The sequence below is a fragment of the Talpa occidentalis genome, unplaced genomic scaffold, assembly GCF_014898055.3.
Source record: "Talpa occidentalis isolate TD23 unplaced genomic scaffold, MPIMG_talOcc4v2.1 talOcc4.4, whole genome shotgun sequence".
NCBI lineage: Eukaryota > Metazoa > Chordata > Mammalia > Eulipotyphla > Talpidae > Talpa > Talpa occidentalis.
The window spans coordinates 142,658,724-142,675,435 of record NW_023604295.1 but is presented as its reverse complement, the minus strand read 5'-3'; the positions used below and the strand labels follow the sequence as shown (position 1 = coordinate 142,675,435).

Below are 16,712 nucleotides of genomic sequence, written 5' to 3'. Positions count from 1 at the left end.
TCCCACTTCTTTCCAGAATTCCCTTTTTATTCTATAGAGCCCATCATCAACTTGAAACAAATGATTTCCCGTGGCCCTGAGTGCTCTCTGCAGCTCCACATCTCAGGGCTATGTCTCAGGTATTTCTTCCATTTCGAGTCCCTCTCTTCATCCTTGGCTACCACTGAACACATCGCAACTCTCTTTAATATGCTTCCAACATGAAGTCTCTGAGCTGATACTGCATCTCTGCTGTCCGCTCGGTTTACCTCTAAGCTGTCAACCAGTCCTGATTCTTTCCGGACAACATTCAATCTTCTGGAGTTTCACGTATGGCAATCGTCTTCCATCCAGCTCTGGGAAGATGGTGTAGCTCTCTGCGCTGAATGATCTCAGGGTTCCAGAGCTTCTGTTTACAGACGTTTGAATTTCTCCTCCCTGCTGCCTTTTCGACCAGCCTACAGCCTCTCAACATATATCGCCAGTAAGTGGTTAGCTCACATGGCGATGCCTCTGTGTTTCTCTGCTACTGAGCCAGGAATGAAAAGTACAGCTAGTCCTCACTGAACATCCACAGATTCTTGAAAACTTCAACTTCAAGCAAAAACCATGCGTAATCAAACCAAGTCCATTGTTTCATTCAACATCCTCTGGGATTCATTTCTTCTCATCAGCATTATGAGAAAATGACATTGAACGATGCTATTTCAGGACTTGCTGACATTGCTAATTTTTCACCTTGCTGTTGAGAAGCATCTTGACTTTCCATGAACCTGATTTTTCTTTACAACTAGTATTTTCACTGACCTATTTTGATTCATCATTCCATTATTCTCTTTAGAATTTTCCAGTAGTTCTTAATAGAAATTGGATTCCTCTGATTGTAGCCTTCCTTTCAGTTTAAGATAATAGATAATTTTGAAGTATTGTGACAAAGACTATTTTTATACAACAGTATTAAAACAACAACACATCAATTCACTCTTTTTACTCCAACAAACTAAAGTTACTTTTGGATAAATATTTATGGAATGACTATTATGCACTGAGGATATACTATTGAATAATAACGTCCCTGCCCTTGTGGAGTATACATGGTGGGAGGGGGCACAGTACAGTCTTTCTAATAGGGTAAAGGAAATCTTGTTTTAAAAATAGTCTTGATCTCCTTGCAGGAAAGGCCAGATAGACTTTTATAACTAAATGATCATCAAAAAGCTTTTAATTGACCAGAAAATATTACAATTCAAACATTTTTAGTAATAGAGCTTTGGGAGTTGAAATAATTATAAAAGTTCCATTTCTTGCCCTAAGGTGACATCTATTCTAAAATAAGTGTTGCTATATATATGTATAAGTCTGCATTTTTATACTTTAAAAATGGACTGATTGAAGCAAGGGAAAATTTTCCCCCTCTACTACAGTTTGCTTCAATTAGACCAGGCATTGGTAAACTCTGTTCTGCTGTCCAAATCTGACCCATAAATAAAGTTTTATTAGAACACAGCACATACATTTGTTTATGCATTATCTTTGGCTATGTTCAGGCTACAAAGACAGCATTGAATTATTGCAGCTGAGACTGTAGTGGGCTGTGTTGTATCATCCAAAATGATTTGTTGAAGTCATACTCCTCATGTCTGTCAGTGTGACTATCTGGATATATGGTCTTTGTAAATGTAATCAAGTGAAGAAGGGTCCTACTGGATGGTGTTGGATCCTAACTCCAATGGCTGGTGTCTTTATAATAGAGGAGAGAGGGAGATTTGGATACAGAGACAACACACAGAGGAGAGAAGGCCATGTGGAGGAAGACAGAGATCACAGTGAGGGAGCGATAAACCAAGGAATGCCAAGGGCCGCCAGCAAACACCAAAGTGGAGTGGGGCACAGGACAGCTTCTTCCCTGGAACTTAGAGTGAACACGGCACTGCCAACTCCATGATTTTCAGATGCCTTCCTCCAGATTGAAAGAATAACTTTTTGTTGTTTTTAAGACACCACAATTGTGGTAAATTGTAACTGCAGCTCTAGAAAACTAGTACAAAGAAACTCTATGAACTGCAAAATGTCAACTATTTACTACCCGGCCCTTTATAGAAAAAACTGGCTAGCACCTGCATTAGTGTATATGTGTTTCCATTCTGTCTTTCTTTGTCCTTTTGTATCTCTGAATGTAAAAAAATCTCTTCATTATATAATCCATGATACATATTTACAGTCTTCCAAATTAGCTAGTCAACAAGTTCTTTAAACACTAATATGAACATGTATCATTCCTAGCAAAGATTCATCCTTGTATTAATATTATCAATGTTTATAAATCAATACCAATAAAATGTTAATAAACTAGTAATAAAAAGATAAGGCACTCGAGCTTTAGAGAACAAACAAATATCTGAGTTTTATTTGTTAAGCAATTTTAAACTGCCACGATAACTTCAACATCTAGATTCAAATATACCATTAAAGACAAAGACATTTTGATCTCAGAGATTCCAGACAATAAAAATTCCTTTGCATCTGTCTTTCCACCTTTGTGCATACTTCAAACTCTTGAAGGATTTAATCTACACTGTAATGTTTGCAACTACTGATATGTTTCTGATGCGAGTCAATGAGTTCAATATGACTTCAAAAGGCAGTTTTCTGTGTTATCTGCTGCACTTAAGGCTGAAGATGAGAAAGTTAAAAAATGCAGCTGTCTAAGTAACACTGTGCATAGATACAGCATCCAGTATTGAATGAACAGGATCTTAGCTGCATCTGTGAGCAGGGCCTCTGGAAACATCAAGTAAGCTATCAGAAGAAAAGTTGCTCTAAAACATTTGATTGAGGTGGCTACAGCAAGTATATAACAGCATCAATTTAATCTAATTTCCATCAGCTCTTTGAAAATATAGCTCAGTTATTTCACCATAGCACTGAAAAATTCAGCTGGCCTTAAAGTAAATTGTTTAATTTGGTTATTTGGGTTTTTTTTCCTAAATATATTGTAAAGCATTTGATTGCCTGAAGAGTAGGCAGGCAGTCCCTAATATATAAACACTAGAGAGGGGGGGTCATATCCTCTATTGCATATACATTATTCAAACATGATTTGAAACTTGGCCAGAGAAATTAGCAAGTTTATTACATTGTTTCATAACATGTTTCTAATTCCAAAGATAGATTTTGTTAATTGTACCCTTACAAAGTAATCTGATTGTAACTGGAATTTGTATGTTTTTGAAAACCCTGAATGCCAGTGATCACAATTTAGCAGACCTATAATAAAGATCCCTAAAATCAATTGTACTTCTAAATTTTCATTGCATGTGTCTATCTATCAATAGAGATAAAAACAAATATCCAAACTCTAAGGATTAAGTAAACTGTTGGCCAAACTTACGCTTCCTGTGATTTATTTTCTGTAACAATTACAAATTCCTGAATGTCATCATGAAAACCGGCATAGAGTGCCCTCCCATCTTTTTAATCATTTGGAAAAGCTCACCCAAAAATAAATAAATAAATAAATAAATAAATAAATAAATAAATAAGCAGATCACAGACAAACAGTAATTTATGCCAAGATGTTTTAGATTAATTATATTTAATAAATTCTTTGAAGAATAAGAAATATTTGCCTTTTGTTACTCACAATTCATACCTTAATAAGTTAGTATTCATGTTTTATTATAAGTTTGTTGGTCAAAATACAACTTTGAACACCCTAAAGATCTCAAAGTGATTCTTATATTGAATAACTAGATTAATGCCAATTGAACAGAAGGGGAAATCAATTACTATTGTTCATTTTAGAGGAAATTCTGTTTCCTGGGGAAAATTTACAAATTAAAGAATTAAAATAATTAAGTGAAAAGATACAATCATATTACGAAGGATGCAAATAGAATCAAGCTATTGTATTATGTTTGCGGGAAAAAAAGTTAAAATGCAAACAAAACTGGGAAAAGAAATATATAAAAGGAGTCTGTAGTGAGTAACAAAAGTGATGGTTTGAGAAGATACAGGTACAGCGAAAAATACATAGTGAATAATTAGTGGTTAAGAAGGTTAAAACAAGGCAGGTTGCTTTCTTTAAGCATGACATGAGATTCAGAGACATTCTGATAGCATGAATAAGCCAAAAGCAACTTCTGCTTCCAGCCCAGATGGAGTAACAAGAACAGGATTTCCCCCCTTCTCTAAAATTTCAACAACAAGACAGACAAAACACACACTGCCTCCCAGCAATGAAGGACAGTGAGCCCAGAGCAGTGGGAAACAAACAAGATGACACTTGAATATACTGTTTACTGCCATGAGTTTCAAGGCTGTAGCACAGGGAGGAAGATGCCCAGCAGAGCCCAGCAGATTTCCTAAGTTAAAGATACACAGCTGAAGTTCAATAGAACGCATGGTAAGAATTTGCAGAATAAAGTGATGAGAAAAAAACAAAAAAATCTGGAGGTCTGAAGAGGGTCCTTCTTGAGTACTCCACAGAGTACTGATAAGCACATGCATGTAAGGAGATATTTGACAACCAGAGAGAGAATGATTTGAAAGGACTATACCAGGGAGTTTCAATCTCAGCCCTATTGACAGAGAAAAGAATTTCTGCTCAGTGTCTCTAGCCTCCACCAAGTGATACTAGTAACAATCCAGCTGTGAAAAGGTATTTTCACACGTTACCAAATATCCTGTGGGGGAAAATGGAACACCTAAAAGAATACTAAAATAGAGGAAACAGTATTCAGGTCACATGCAAGGACAAGAATAGTATATATTCCCAACAACCACATAGGAAAAAAACTTTACAATTCATTGGTCAATGCACTCAGGATGGTCTTGCCTCAGTTGTGGGGAATCATTAGCACTAGGCTAAATAGGGTTCTGGTTTGACCTAAACAGTCTTGAAAACAAGACCTGAAAGGATCAAACTGTTTCCAAATACTAGCCTAACTGTCCCATAAAGAAGTTCAAGAATTATAGGACATGCAAAAACACCCCACACACAACAAGGTAAATCACAATGTCTGTCGTCCAAGCAAAGCTTGCCAGGCATGCCAACAAACAGGAAAATAATGAGGAAAAACATTAGTCAACTGAAACCTCATCAGAACTTACATATGTGTTAGAATTAATAGAAAGGATATGAAAACTTATTATAACTGCATTCTATAAATTCAAAAAATTAAATGGAGGCATGGAAGATAAAAAACGACGAACCAAATCAAATTTCCCGTGATGAAAACCGCCATGTCTGCGATGAAATATACACCAGATAGGAGTAATGGCAAATTAGACATTGCAAAAGAAAAGGTTAATGAACTGAGATGTCATAACAGAAATTAAACTAAAGAAATAAAGCACCGAGATAGAGAATAAGCGAGTATTTTATCAACAAGATGTGGGGCTACCTCAAAAGATTAATAGAGATATAACTAGAGTCCTTGAAAAAGAATACAGAGAAAAATTTTCACATAGAAATGATTGGGGGAATAATAACTGAAAAAATCCTCAAAGTGGATGAACACTATAAACCTACAGATCCCAAAAGTTCAACAAACTCCAAGCACAAGAAGCATAAAGAAAATTACACCAAAATATTTGATTATGATTGAGATTGTTTAAAACCAGTGACAGGGGAAAAAGTCTTAAAAATCTGATACACCAAAGGTATATTACATACAGGTTTTTTCATTTGAAATAACACATGCAAGAAGACAATGGAGAAAGAAAAGTGTTTAAAGAAAAAATATTGTTATCCTAGAATTCTATACTTACTGAAAATATCTCTCAAATGCGAAAGCAAAATAGACTTTCAATAAGAACTTTAAAAGGAAACTATCTAGGCAGAAAAAAAATCATAAAAAAAAACTATCTAGGCAGGTAGAAATACAGATCTATGTACTTAAAATGGTAGCTAACATGGTTAAATACATAAAATATTTTCTTTTTTATTTAAATCTATTTAAAAGATAGATAATTATTTAAACAGAAATCATAAAATGTACATTGCAGTTTATATCACATGGGTAAGTAACATGTATTGCAACAACAGCATAAAGGAAGGTAGGGAGAAACAGAAGTATATTATCCCATTTTTATATGAAGTGTGAAGTAGCATAAAATCACTGCAAGGTTGACTGTGTTATATTAAAGGTGAATACTTAAACTGCAAGCAATCACTAAAATAATGAAAGAGATATAGCTAATAAAGTGAAAAAAAAAGAATGAAGGAAAGAAATGATAGAATCATAGAAGTTCAGTTAGTTAGTTAAAAGAAGACAGGAAAAGAGACACAAAGAACATGAAACAAACTGAAAACAAATAGCAAAATAATAAATTTAAACCTAACTAGACCAATATTCACATTAAATACAAAGAATCTAAACACTCGACAAAATGCAGAGATTTTCATATTGGATTTTACAAAAGACCTAAATATATACTGTCCCCAGGAAACATTTAAATATAAATATACAAACAGGCTAAAAGTAAGTGAATGAAAAAGAGAAATCTAACCATATCAATAATCACATTAACTATAAATGATCTATATTCCCCATTGAAAAGACAGATCATCAGACTGAATGAAAAGCAAGAAAAGATCAGATGGAGGCACACTCTGGAGCAATTTAAAAGATGCATTGGATTTCATGCATAGGAACTGACATGGAACTGTGCAGAAGGTATAGTGATCATTAATTTTTTTGTTCATTTATCATATATGTCAGCATGATGAGAGTCACCTTGCCTTCTTACAATATAAAGGGGAGATAGACGTTAAATACTCCAGTCACACAAATGAATATATATTCAAAAAATGAAAAATATAAAATACCGTATAGAAGGGCTTGATGGGCAATGCTCACAGGGCTGGGGAAGAGTGAGCAAGAAGGCAGGCAAGAGATGAGTCCAGAGGAAACTTAAGGGACAGATGCAGAACTTCATAAGAGAGTTTCATCCATACATCACCAGTAATGGGTAACCACCGGGATGTTTTACAGAGGACACCCAAGACGGAATGACCCTCCTGGCTGAAGTGTGGAGAACAAAGAGAGAGGTCTTGAGTGGAAACAGGAAAACCTGCCACTTTTTTTGTGTATGTTCAGGCAAGAGAATGCTAGCTTGGTCTAAGGAGCCTGAAATGGCAGTGAAGATTCTGAAAAGTAAATGGTGATGAGTGATAGTTAGATGTGGCATCAGCAAGTCCTGTGATGTGCTGAAATAAGAGTGAGAAAAAGGAGAGAGGAGAATCAATACCAAGTTGTTGGCTTGAGTGGATGGGTGAGGAAGATCATTTACTGAGACAGGAAGGATGGCTTAGAGTTTAGCTTCTAAACACGATTGAACGACATTCCTGGTTCTTCCTTTTCTATCATTAAAACAAATATACAGCAGAAATATTTGTTCTTGGTGAAACTAGAATATACAAATAAACCAACAATTTCTGCCCTCTTAATATTTTGGTCTTTCCCACTACAGATTTTATCTATGCATATGTGCATTATAATATGTCATATATACAAATAATATAGATGATCTTGTGACCTATTTTAGTTAACATATTGTGAACATTTTCATGTAAGTAAAGTTATCTGTATGTCCTCTTTAAAAAATAATCAATGGGAAACTTATCGTTTGAAAACTCAAAATTATTTTTCATGTTTTACCACTGACAGCAAATATACAAACTTAGATAATGAGACAATAAGAACAATACATTAAATTAGCTGCTGAATAAGTGTGAATACTGGAAAATTTTAATTGGAAAAATATATAGAACAGTGCCTTAGGCTATAAGAAAAATGTCTTAAATCTCATCAAATCATTAAAAATTCTTTCAAAATTATTTATACATAGGAGGAAACAGACACTGGGAATGATCCAAAAAGAAAAAAAATGTGGATAATGAGGCTAATTTTCTCACTAACACAAAGTGGGAACATATTCTATGATTTAAACAAAGCAAATTTGCTTGCATTGTTTGAAATTAAAGATGATTCTGTTATTCCAGATAGAAATTATGGACACCAGTAATATCATTGTAATATATATTAATATAGTTATGCAGTCTGTGGTTATTACAGAGGCACAAACAGTTCAGGAGAAGGTCATAGTCTCCATAGTTAGAAGAGAAAGGAAAAGACACCACTCAAGAATCCAATACAGCTGAGCTAAATGCAGTTTTCCTAGCTTGCAGACCTTTAGGGTAAAGTGCAAATAATATCTCTCAATTTGTCTGCCTGCCTGGATCAGCCAATATCCATCATGTCTATTTATTCATTTTTATAATGGTTTCTACCAGAGCCCTGAATATAGAGGCCACCACTCTATTCACCTGTGCTTCATCATGAGCCAGGCTTTTGAAAGTTTTGCCAGTAATAACTATCTGGTTCAGAGGGAAAAATCAAAGAAACAGTTACATGCCATGTAGATGATACTGGGACATCCAAATGGCCTCCCACACACACAGGTTAAAAACAACCGAAGAGACAATTTTGATATTACCCCAGATGTCCTGTTCTGATTGGAATGGGTGACTGCCATTATACCTTCAAATGACTGTACCCACATCAGATGACATGCCAGTCACAGTCAAGTACACAAGAACAACACTAACCTCCCATTTATTAAACACTAAATGCCAGGTATTCATTAAGCATTAAATGCTAGGTATTTCACACTCTGCATCTCTATTCCTGACAGCTCATCAAGTCTGCTATTTACCAGTTTCACATTTGACAAAATAGAGACTAAAAGAGAAATACAAGTTTTCAAGTTAGATAACGAAAGAATGGCTAGGCTGTGACTCATATTCCTAGGAGGTGTTCTCTCATTTATTTCTTTGAAGGGTTGCCAAACTTTAAGACCTGGGTAGCATCAACCCCAAGTTTAAACCTTTGGTCAAAATGAGAGAGAAATCAGCAAGCTCACATGGCTGAAAAACAACTAGAGCTGGCTCTATCATAAAAGTGACTCACAGGTGAGTGTGACAGGTCTGGCAACAGTTGGGGATGCTATGTGTGACTGAAGAGGCTTCTTAAAGGAAGAGCTGGTACTATTTCTCTAAGTGCTGGGCTTATTCCTCTCTTTAAGAGTGGACATAAAAGCTCTTTGATGAATTATTAATTTCATTCTTGATTATTTATTGAGTGCTTAAAATAAGCCAGGTGCTTTACATATATATGACCTCACTTAATCCTCACAGCAACCTTGCTAGGGAGGAATTGTAAACCCCATTTTCACATGAGAGATCTAAAGTCCAGAGAGATTAACTGAGTCATCCAAGGGGATGGAATTAAGATGCAGCCAAGTGGAATTTGAACACATTACAGTGTAATTGCAAATTTATATTCTTAGCCACTAGATTATACTTACAAGTCTTAAAACAGAGGGGATTTAAGCAATAAACAACCACCAAAGACAAAAAAAAAAAAAGAAATGACAGCAAATTTGACCAATTGAAGCAAGATGTCAACAAGGCCAGAATGAATGAAATCAATGAAGATTGTCATATTGAAATATCATGAGAATTACATTTGTAGAGACAATGGACCTAGTAAATACTAAGTCGAATTCAACTGAGGAGTAAGAAGGTGTAAAATTCAAGACAAAATTAAAAACATAAAATATATTGGAAACATTTTTAGCCTTCTTCAGAGAAAAGACAACTGCGGAAGAATTAATGATACCTCAGGGTGATATTACGTGTTCCAGTGGAGGAACCAGTCACAATTCTCTTTGCTGGTCTCCCATTCCATGCGGTTTCGTTATGAAGTGAGAGAAGCTCTTTACAACATGGCCACATGAATTTTGTTTGTATGTCCATATTCCCCTAAATAAACATTATTCTCCCACTCTGGTTTCTAAGGTGTTCAGTGGAGCAATCCTGAGGTAGAGGAATTGCCTGTAATGAGCCTCAGTGATGGTTCAGGTAGGGACATGGGACCAAATGCTTGGCCGATGAGGTGATTCCAGGTCATCTGATGAAACTATAGGGACGTTGCCTACTGAAAACCAGGGTAAGGGAAGATGTAAATGTGGAGCTTGTTTACATTTTGGCCATTGACATCTCCCTGCCATTGACATAATCTATGCAGGGAGGGAAATGTGATTTTTCAAGCAATATGTTTTCCCATGGATTTTTCAACTAAAAATGTGTATTAATATAACTGGGAAGGGGAGAATATGGAAGAGGTTTCCAATTAGACAGCTCTATGTCTAAAATTTAGCTCCACTACTTACAATCTAGGCGACTTATGACCTTGGACCGGCTACTTAAACTCGCTGAGAGTTGGTTTCCTGTATTCAATTCTCTAAAATGCATATCTGATGTCTTTCTTACAGAGATACTATAAAGATTGAATGAGATAAGGTCTTAAAAGTGAACATACAACATTGATAAGGGCCAGTTAATATAATTAAATTGAAAAACGCTGTCCAGTGTCCAAGAACAATGTCAGTGTCACTACACCCAGGTAATTCGAGGCCCGAGGAAAGGCGACCAGAGGAAAAGCTTAGTCCTACAGGGTTGAGAGCCAGAGGTTTCACGTGTGCAGGAAAACTGGTATTTTGCTAAAGCATCTGAATGGAATTTGGGTTTTGAATTTTTATGAAGTTATGCAGAATTACACTGCCATCAAATGATAAAGGAACAGTTCCCACACTAATCATTTCAAAACGATTTCATTTGTAGTATTATCCAAATATTTATGTCTTAGCAGTAGAGAGCGGTTGGCAAACTCTAAATGGGCATTTAAGGGGAGCCATGAAACTAAGTGATTAAGAGTCTCTAGTTTGACAGAACTATGTGAGGTTTATTTTAGTAACAACTAGGTGGAGACCAGATAACTACCCACAAGTATTTGGAGAATAAAGGATAACTGCAGTTATTCATGCCTCTGTAACCCACAGGCAAAATTACTATAATAAACATACACGCTCTCTACTGCCCACCAGATAATTTTCATCTCAGTCTGAAAAGCACCAAACCAGCCAAATGGCACCTTCTTCGCAGACCCCCAGCGAGCAGGAAATTTTGATTCAGTGCTGAGGTGAGAGTCTCAGCTCCCCATGATCTCTCCCTGGGGGGTGAAGAGGGAGTTGTGGAGAGAGATTCCCCAATTGCATTTCCTCTTGAAGTGGTGAAGCTCTAGGGGGACAGGCCAATTTCCGAGTTGCTTCAGGGTTTCAAAATACCTTTGGGTTCCACCCCCACTGTTTGTTTTGCCCCAAGAACAACAGAAATCCTCTTAGTACCCTCTTACTGTACTGTAAGGGTACAGGAGGGCCACATCAAGTCTGGGCTCTGTCTCTGTGGGTGTCGGACAAAGGGCCCATGTTCAAAGCCAGTCTGGCAAGCAGTTGGTGCACTGACTCTATGGCATTCAATTCTCTTTGATCCTTTTCTTCTTTGGCGTTTATTGTTTTAAAATAAATTTAACGCAGTTCTTGCGGGAGATATAAATATGCTTGACTGAGTATAGACTCTCATGGAAATATACTGCTTTGACATCTCAAGTTTTGTCACCCACCTTAACGTGCATATGTATAACACACTCCAATATTATGACTTTGTAAAACGTTGTCAAAAAGTCAATGAAAAATAGGAAAAGTGCATCCGAGATTAGTTAGTTTTTCTGGATTGCCTGAATGTTTTAGATCATAAAGACAAATATGTGCCTCATATAATAATGCTTACCAGAATATTTATTAGCCAGGCACTCATGGCCCCACCTGGGCAGATTTTGCAATAGAGCACCCACCCCCTGAGGGGCCGGTGGGGGGCTGCAATCCATCCCAGGGTGAATCTGGTGTTTCCCAGCCCAGCACCCCCATGCAGGGGTTGAGACTGCATAAAGGAAGCTCTGGAGCAAAGCTCAACCAAAAACATTTTTTTCATGCTTTTACTAGTGGTAGTGAGAAGCCGAGGTGGAGGGTTAAATGGACCTAAGGCAGCAGATAAAACTGTGGCCTTCTCAGATGTCTGTGGAAATAGGATTCTTTCAAGGAAGGCTCTTCCTGACCACTGCAAGCAAGAGCAAATGGGCACTGCAAGCAAGAGCATTCCAGAGGCACAGGGAGAAACCCTGTTTCCTTGGTTTCCCGCGACTGCTGCCAAGTGGAGGAGCTGGACTTCTGCCACCGTATTTCATACCTGGACGATGCATTCTAGACAATTGTCAAAAACCGCACTTTCAAGGTAAGCCAGTAAATTGTGGCTGCTCAATAAATATTAAACCGCCACAACAATTTGGAGGAGGGCAGTTTGGTGAAAGAAAGGCATCACTGCCAGCCAGCAGCAGAAGTCACTGCTGGATATGATGCCGGCTACTGTGGCTTTGCTTTGAAATAATTTCATGTGCTCTGAATCTCATTAGAACAGTTATGCTATCAGTTCATGGTTTTGTGAGAATCCATAGGCCAGGATCTTCCAATTAATTTTGAGAGGAGTCCTGGCGTAAGGGTTGTAATCTCGCTGATGGAGATGCTACAAACAGTAATTTGTGATAACTCCTTCTGCAGGTGAGTGTTTACCAAACTTTTCTATTACCTTGCCAACTGGGCATCAGTATTTCTGGCCTTCTAGGAGGGCAGCACTTCCACAACCAGAGGTATATCGTTTTAATAATCATTTAATTTCTGCTCCCACCACTGCTAACTACCAGTAAGAGGCCGAATGGCAATGGTTATAACAATTATTTTGCATAACAGACACCTGTCACCTCTGACTCAGAAGGAGACTACTAACCTAGTTTCACATGGGTCACCAAGTAGCAATGCCTGCAAGTTGTTATTAGTATCGCTTGCATCCCCCTTGTGCGCCCCCTTCCCTCCCTGCACCCTCTCTCTGACCCTCCAGCTCATAGTGAACATAAGAAATTGTGAACATAAAGATTTCCATGATTATTTCTGGAAAATAGGCTCATTTTGTTGGGTTACTTCTACAGTCTGTAGTAGTAAACATGTAATGTGGAATATATTTTAATTGCTGTGATGTAAATGAGACTTTGGGGTCATGTTACAGAGTGTTAACTGAAAGATCCAGCTATGACTTTAGCATGCCTGCAGGCCTTTTAAATTGTTATGGGAAATTGCAGCATTCAATTGAGTAGTTTCAACACCGAGCTCCCCTAAGGCTTATTACAGTTTGGCAACATGATGCCAATTTCAACTAATGTACATAATGCCTTTTTCCTCTCATACTTTATCTACAGCACCTTTCTAGTATGTATGACTTGAAAACCGTGAAACACTAGCCAGATGAAGAGCCACCTAATGGACGTAATTAACCATTATGTTAGTGGCAGAGGTCCGCAGGTGAGACCTGGCTCCCCAGGTGAGACCTGGCTCCCTCGGGTGGGGTTCTGAAGACCCCGAGTATGAAAATACTGGTACAGTACCAATAAAATGGACATAAATACAAAAGGCCCAAATGATGATAATTTCCCATTAAAATATTTTGTTATAAACTCCCCATAAGACATGCATCCATAAAAGTCAAGAAAGGGTCAAGTTGCAAATGCCTAGATGAACTTACGATCATAAAAGATTTGTAAAATATATTATAGTATATAAATATTTGATGTAGGCTCAGCTATTGGCTGGGAAATACTGGTTCCTTATGTATGAGCTACTCAAAACAAAACAAAACAAAACAAAAATATGTCTCACATGTATGACTTCCTGTCATATCGAGGAGTAGACCAGGGTACTCTTTTTCCTTCCTTGGGTACACGAAGCACAGATCTGAATAACCTCTGGCAATGAAGGGAGTGAGGTAACCAGATTGCCTTCTGCCTGACTAGGTGGAGCCTGGCACTGCTATCATGCTATCTACCAGCATACGGGGCAGGATCCTTCACAGAAGTGGGGAGAGGGTCCCCAGGGGTGGTGATGATGACACTGCCTAAGCCATCCCCCAAAGGACTTGGATCATATTCCCCCTGGTCAGAGCTTCAGAACTTGGGGGCTATTAACAACTTTATAAGAACATCTTTCCTTCCTCCTATTCCTAAACTCAAGAAGAATGATCTAGGCTAGCAAATACTTCCTTCCAAGCCTTACAACAAAAAGCATCAGTCTCCCGGGAATAAGTCCAGCTCATCAAACTGGTATTGGGTATTTCTCCCAGGCAACAGACAACATTTACTACACTGGTGGGAATTATCCTTCCATCCAAACCCAAAGTAGAAAGAGGTAGCTTTGCAGAAGCAAAGGAGTGTAACTGGGAAAAAGAATGGGTCACTGACCCATCCGAAGTCCCTAGCTTTAAAAAATGTAGTAAAAGAGATAAATGGTAGCTAAAATATCAGCTGATGGAATACCCGATATCAGCCAATCAAAACCTGATTCTGAATAAAAAACTCTTCCACATCTCTGTGGATGACTCACTGAAAGAACATTTTATTAGTCTGATCCCACCTTATTTTCTAGTTCAGCAAATTCTCCACAGCACTGTTCACAGCATACTTTGAAATACTAAATATTTTGGTGCGCCTTCAAAGAAATAAGACACAAAACAACACTGAAAAGTCAGCGGCAATTATAATGCAATTATTTCTAGAGTAAACCGGTGCCTTACAGCATCAAGAAAGAAAAGTTAATCACACTCTTTACCCGCTGGCCCTTCAGGACTTGTTATTTGTTAACAATCTGTTGCTTTTTGAGTCCAGCTCTTTATAGCTTTTTCCTATCCTCTTCTCTATTTGTATATTTCACAGTGGTTGGAAAAGATGGCAGGACAAGAACAGATCTATACAGCCACCCAGTTACCCTGGTTTGTGTCCATGCAAACCAATTTTAAGCTGTGTGACTCCTGTGCCAGATAAAACACTATGTTGCTGACAGCAGTTGAAAGCGAGGGTAACTGAAGATGGAGTGTGCTATCATTTCCCATTCAGCCACTCCACACGCTTCCCTACTTCAAAATTCACAATCACCTTATCTGAAAAATGCTCGCTGAGGGTATTTACCCTTGGGTCTTGCACATAGTATGTCTTCAATAATCAAGTATGTTTCCTGATGTTCATGAATGTTGATGTCCCAAGAAAACCCAAACAAAACTATAGAGCTGACTTGAATAGAAAATTAACTTCACTTGAAAAAGAAAGACATTATATTGTCTTCAGAGCATCTTTCACTTGCCACTACTGGATTTAGTTCATTTGCTTTTGCATATTTTGTTTTGGTCTTGCCATCCCCTGTAGAGTCTTCACACTTGAAGTATGGGAATGTGATATTATTACATCAAAATCATGTTACACTATTTGTGTGTCTCCATGACTCTTCGGTTCAGATTTATATGTGGAAATGTAACAGTTGCATGGAATATCCTCATTATAACCAAGTGATATAAAAACAAAAGAAAAAAAACCTTCAAATGAATGTCTCAACCGTTAAAAACCACCATTTCCAGTTAACCTGAGGATACAGTTAACCACAGCTCTAAGGGGCCTAAAATCTTCAGGAATACAGACCAAAGTATGTTTAATGCACGCATCTAAAATTTATCGAGCACTTACTAAATGTTTGTTTCACTTCATTATCTCAATGTCAACAACAAACCAATGAAATTTTTTTTGGGTAAATTAACCTCCTTTTACCGATAAGGAAACCTAGCCTCAGGGAAATGAAGGAATCACACACCTGCACAACGAGGGCTCAACCTCAGTCTACATGACACAAAACCTACGCCCCGGACTATGACACGGGGTTGATGATGAGGACAGGGCCAGGATCCACATTCAATAAGCTACAGTGGTGTATAATATCAATTTTCGCATTTCACCGTGAAAGCTTTTAAGGCAAAGACAATCATCTGCAGAAGTAACAGAAATATTCCTCTTATGTCATAATATTGTTCAACGGGTCTTAGTAAAATCCTGACATCTGATAGTGCCCAGTGGAGTAATAAGTCAGTGCAATGTCCTGGCGTAATAACCAACGTGTGAAATCACGGTTGAAAAGGAGAATGCGCAAACATGAGAGCGAGTGCAAATAATTTCAGCTATTCATTTTCACACTAAGTCGTGATGAAAAGTACATCCACTAATTTCCACAAGGTATGTTTAAATGAAAAACAAAGTCTACCCGCGGCTTATGGCAGACTTGATGAGAGCAGCAGGTTTTACGAGTGAAATTAAGATACGTCCCCATCACCAAGCAGGCCGCAATTCACATAACTAATCACCCATAAAACCTATTACAAACAAACACTAAGAAAAACTCAAAAAGCAGAGAAGAGTGATGAAATTTCCACCTCGATGACTAATAAAGTGATATATATCAAAAATCAACTGAGCTGGAAAAATGACAAACTGTGAAGAGATGCTTAGGATGATGTGTGGTCAGGATCCTCCATTAGTCAAAATGATGACTCTCAACCCGTGGATATTTCAGGTCCTCATATCTGGAAGCTCAGGGCTTAATGACAGAAGTCTGTCTTCTCACACAGAAATGAGAAAGAATGCTTCTGAAGCCAGCGCTCCCTAAGAAAAATGACGTGTCAGAAACGCACAGATTCCAATCCAAGCCTGAAGCAAGCCGTGACTCTCTTTCCATTTCAGAATTAGATAAAATCCCAAATTTTCATATGCTTTTGACACACTGTTTTCAGAACGAGTTTCATACCTTCTCTTCTCATGGCTCAGGACCACCCAGAATTAATGATGTCTCTTTTTAACTTTTTAAGGAAAAGGCTATTTTGGTCTTGTGAAAGGTAGAATTCTGGGGATATA

The 16,712-nt window shown here is 37.6% G+C and overlaps 1 protein-coding gene across 6 annotated transcripts in view; it reads right to left on the bottom strand.

The window, feature by feature from the left end:
• The window catches only part of TENM3 (teneurin transmembrane protein 3), a 2,290,771-nt gene that overhangs the window by 407,839 nt on the left and 1,866,220 nt on the right, over positions 1–16,712 (bottom strand). The gene's annotated exons all lie outside the window — the stretch shown is intronic.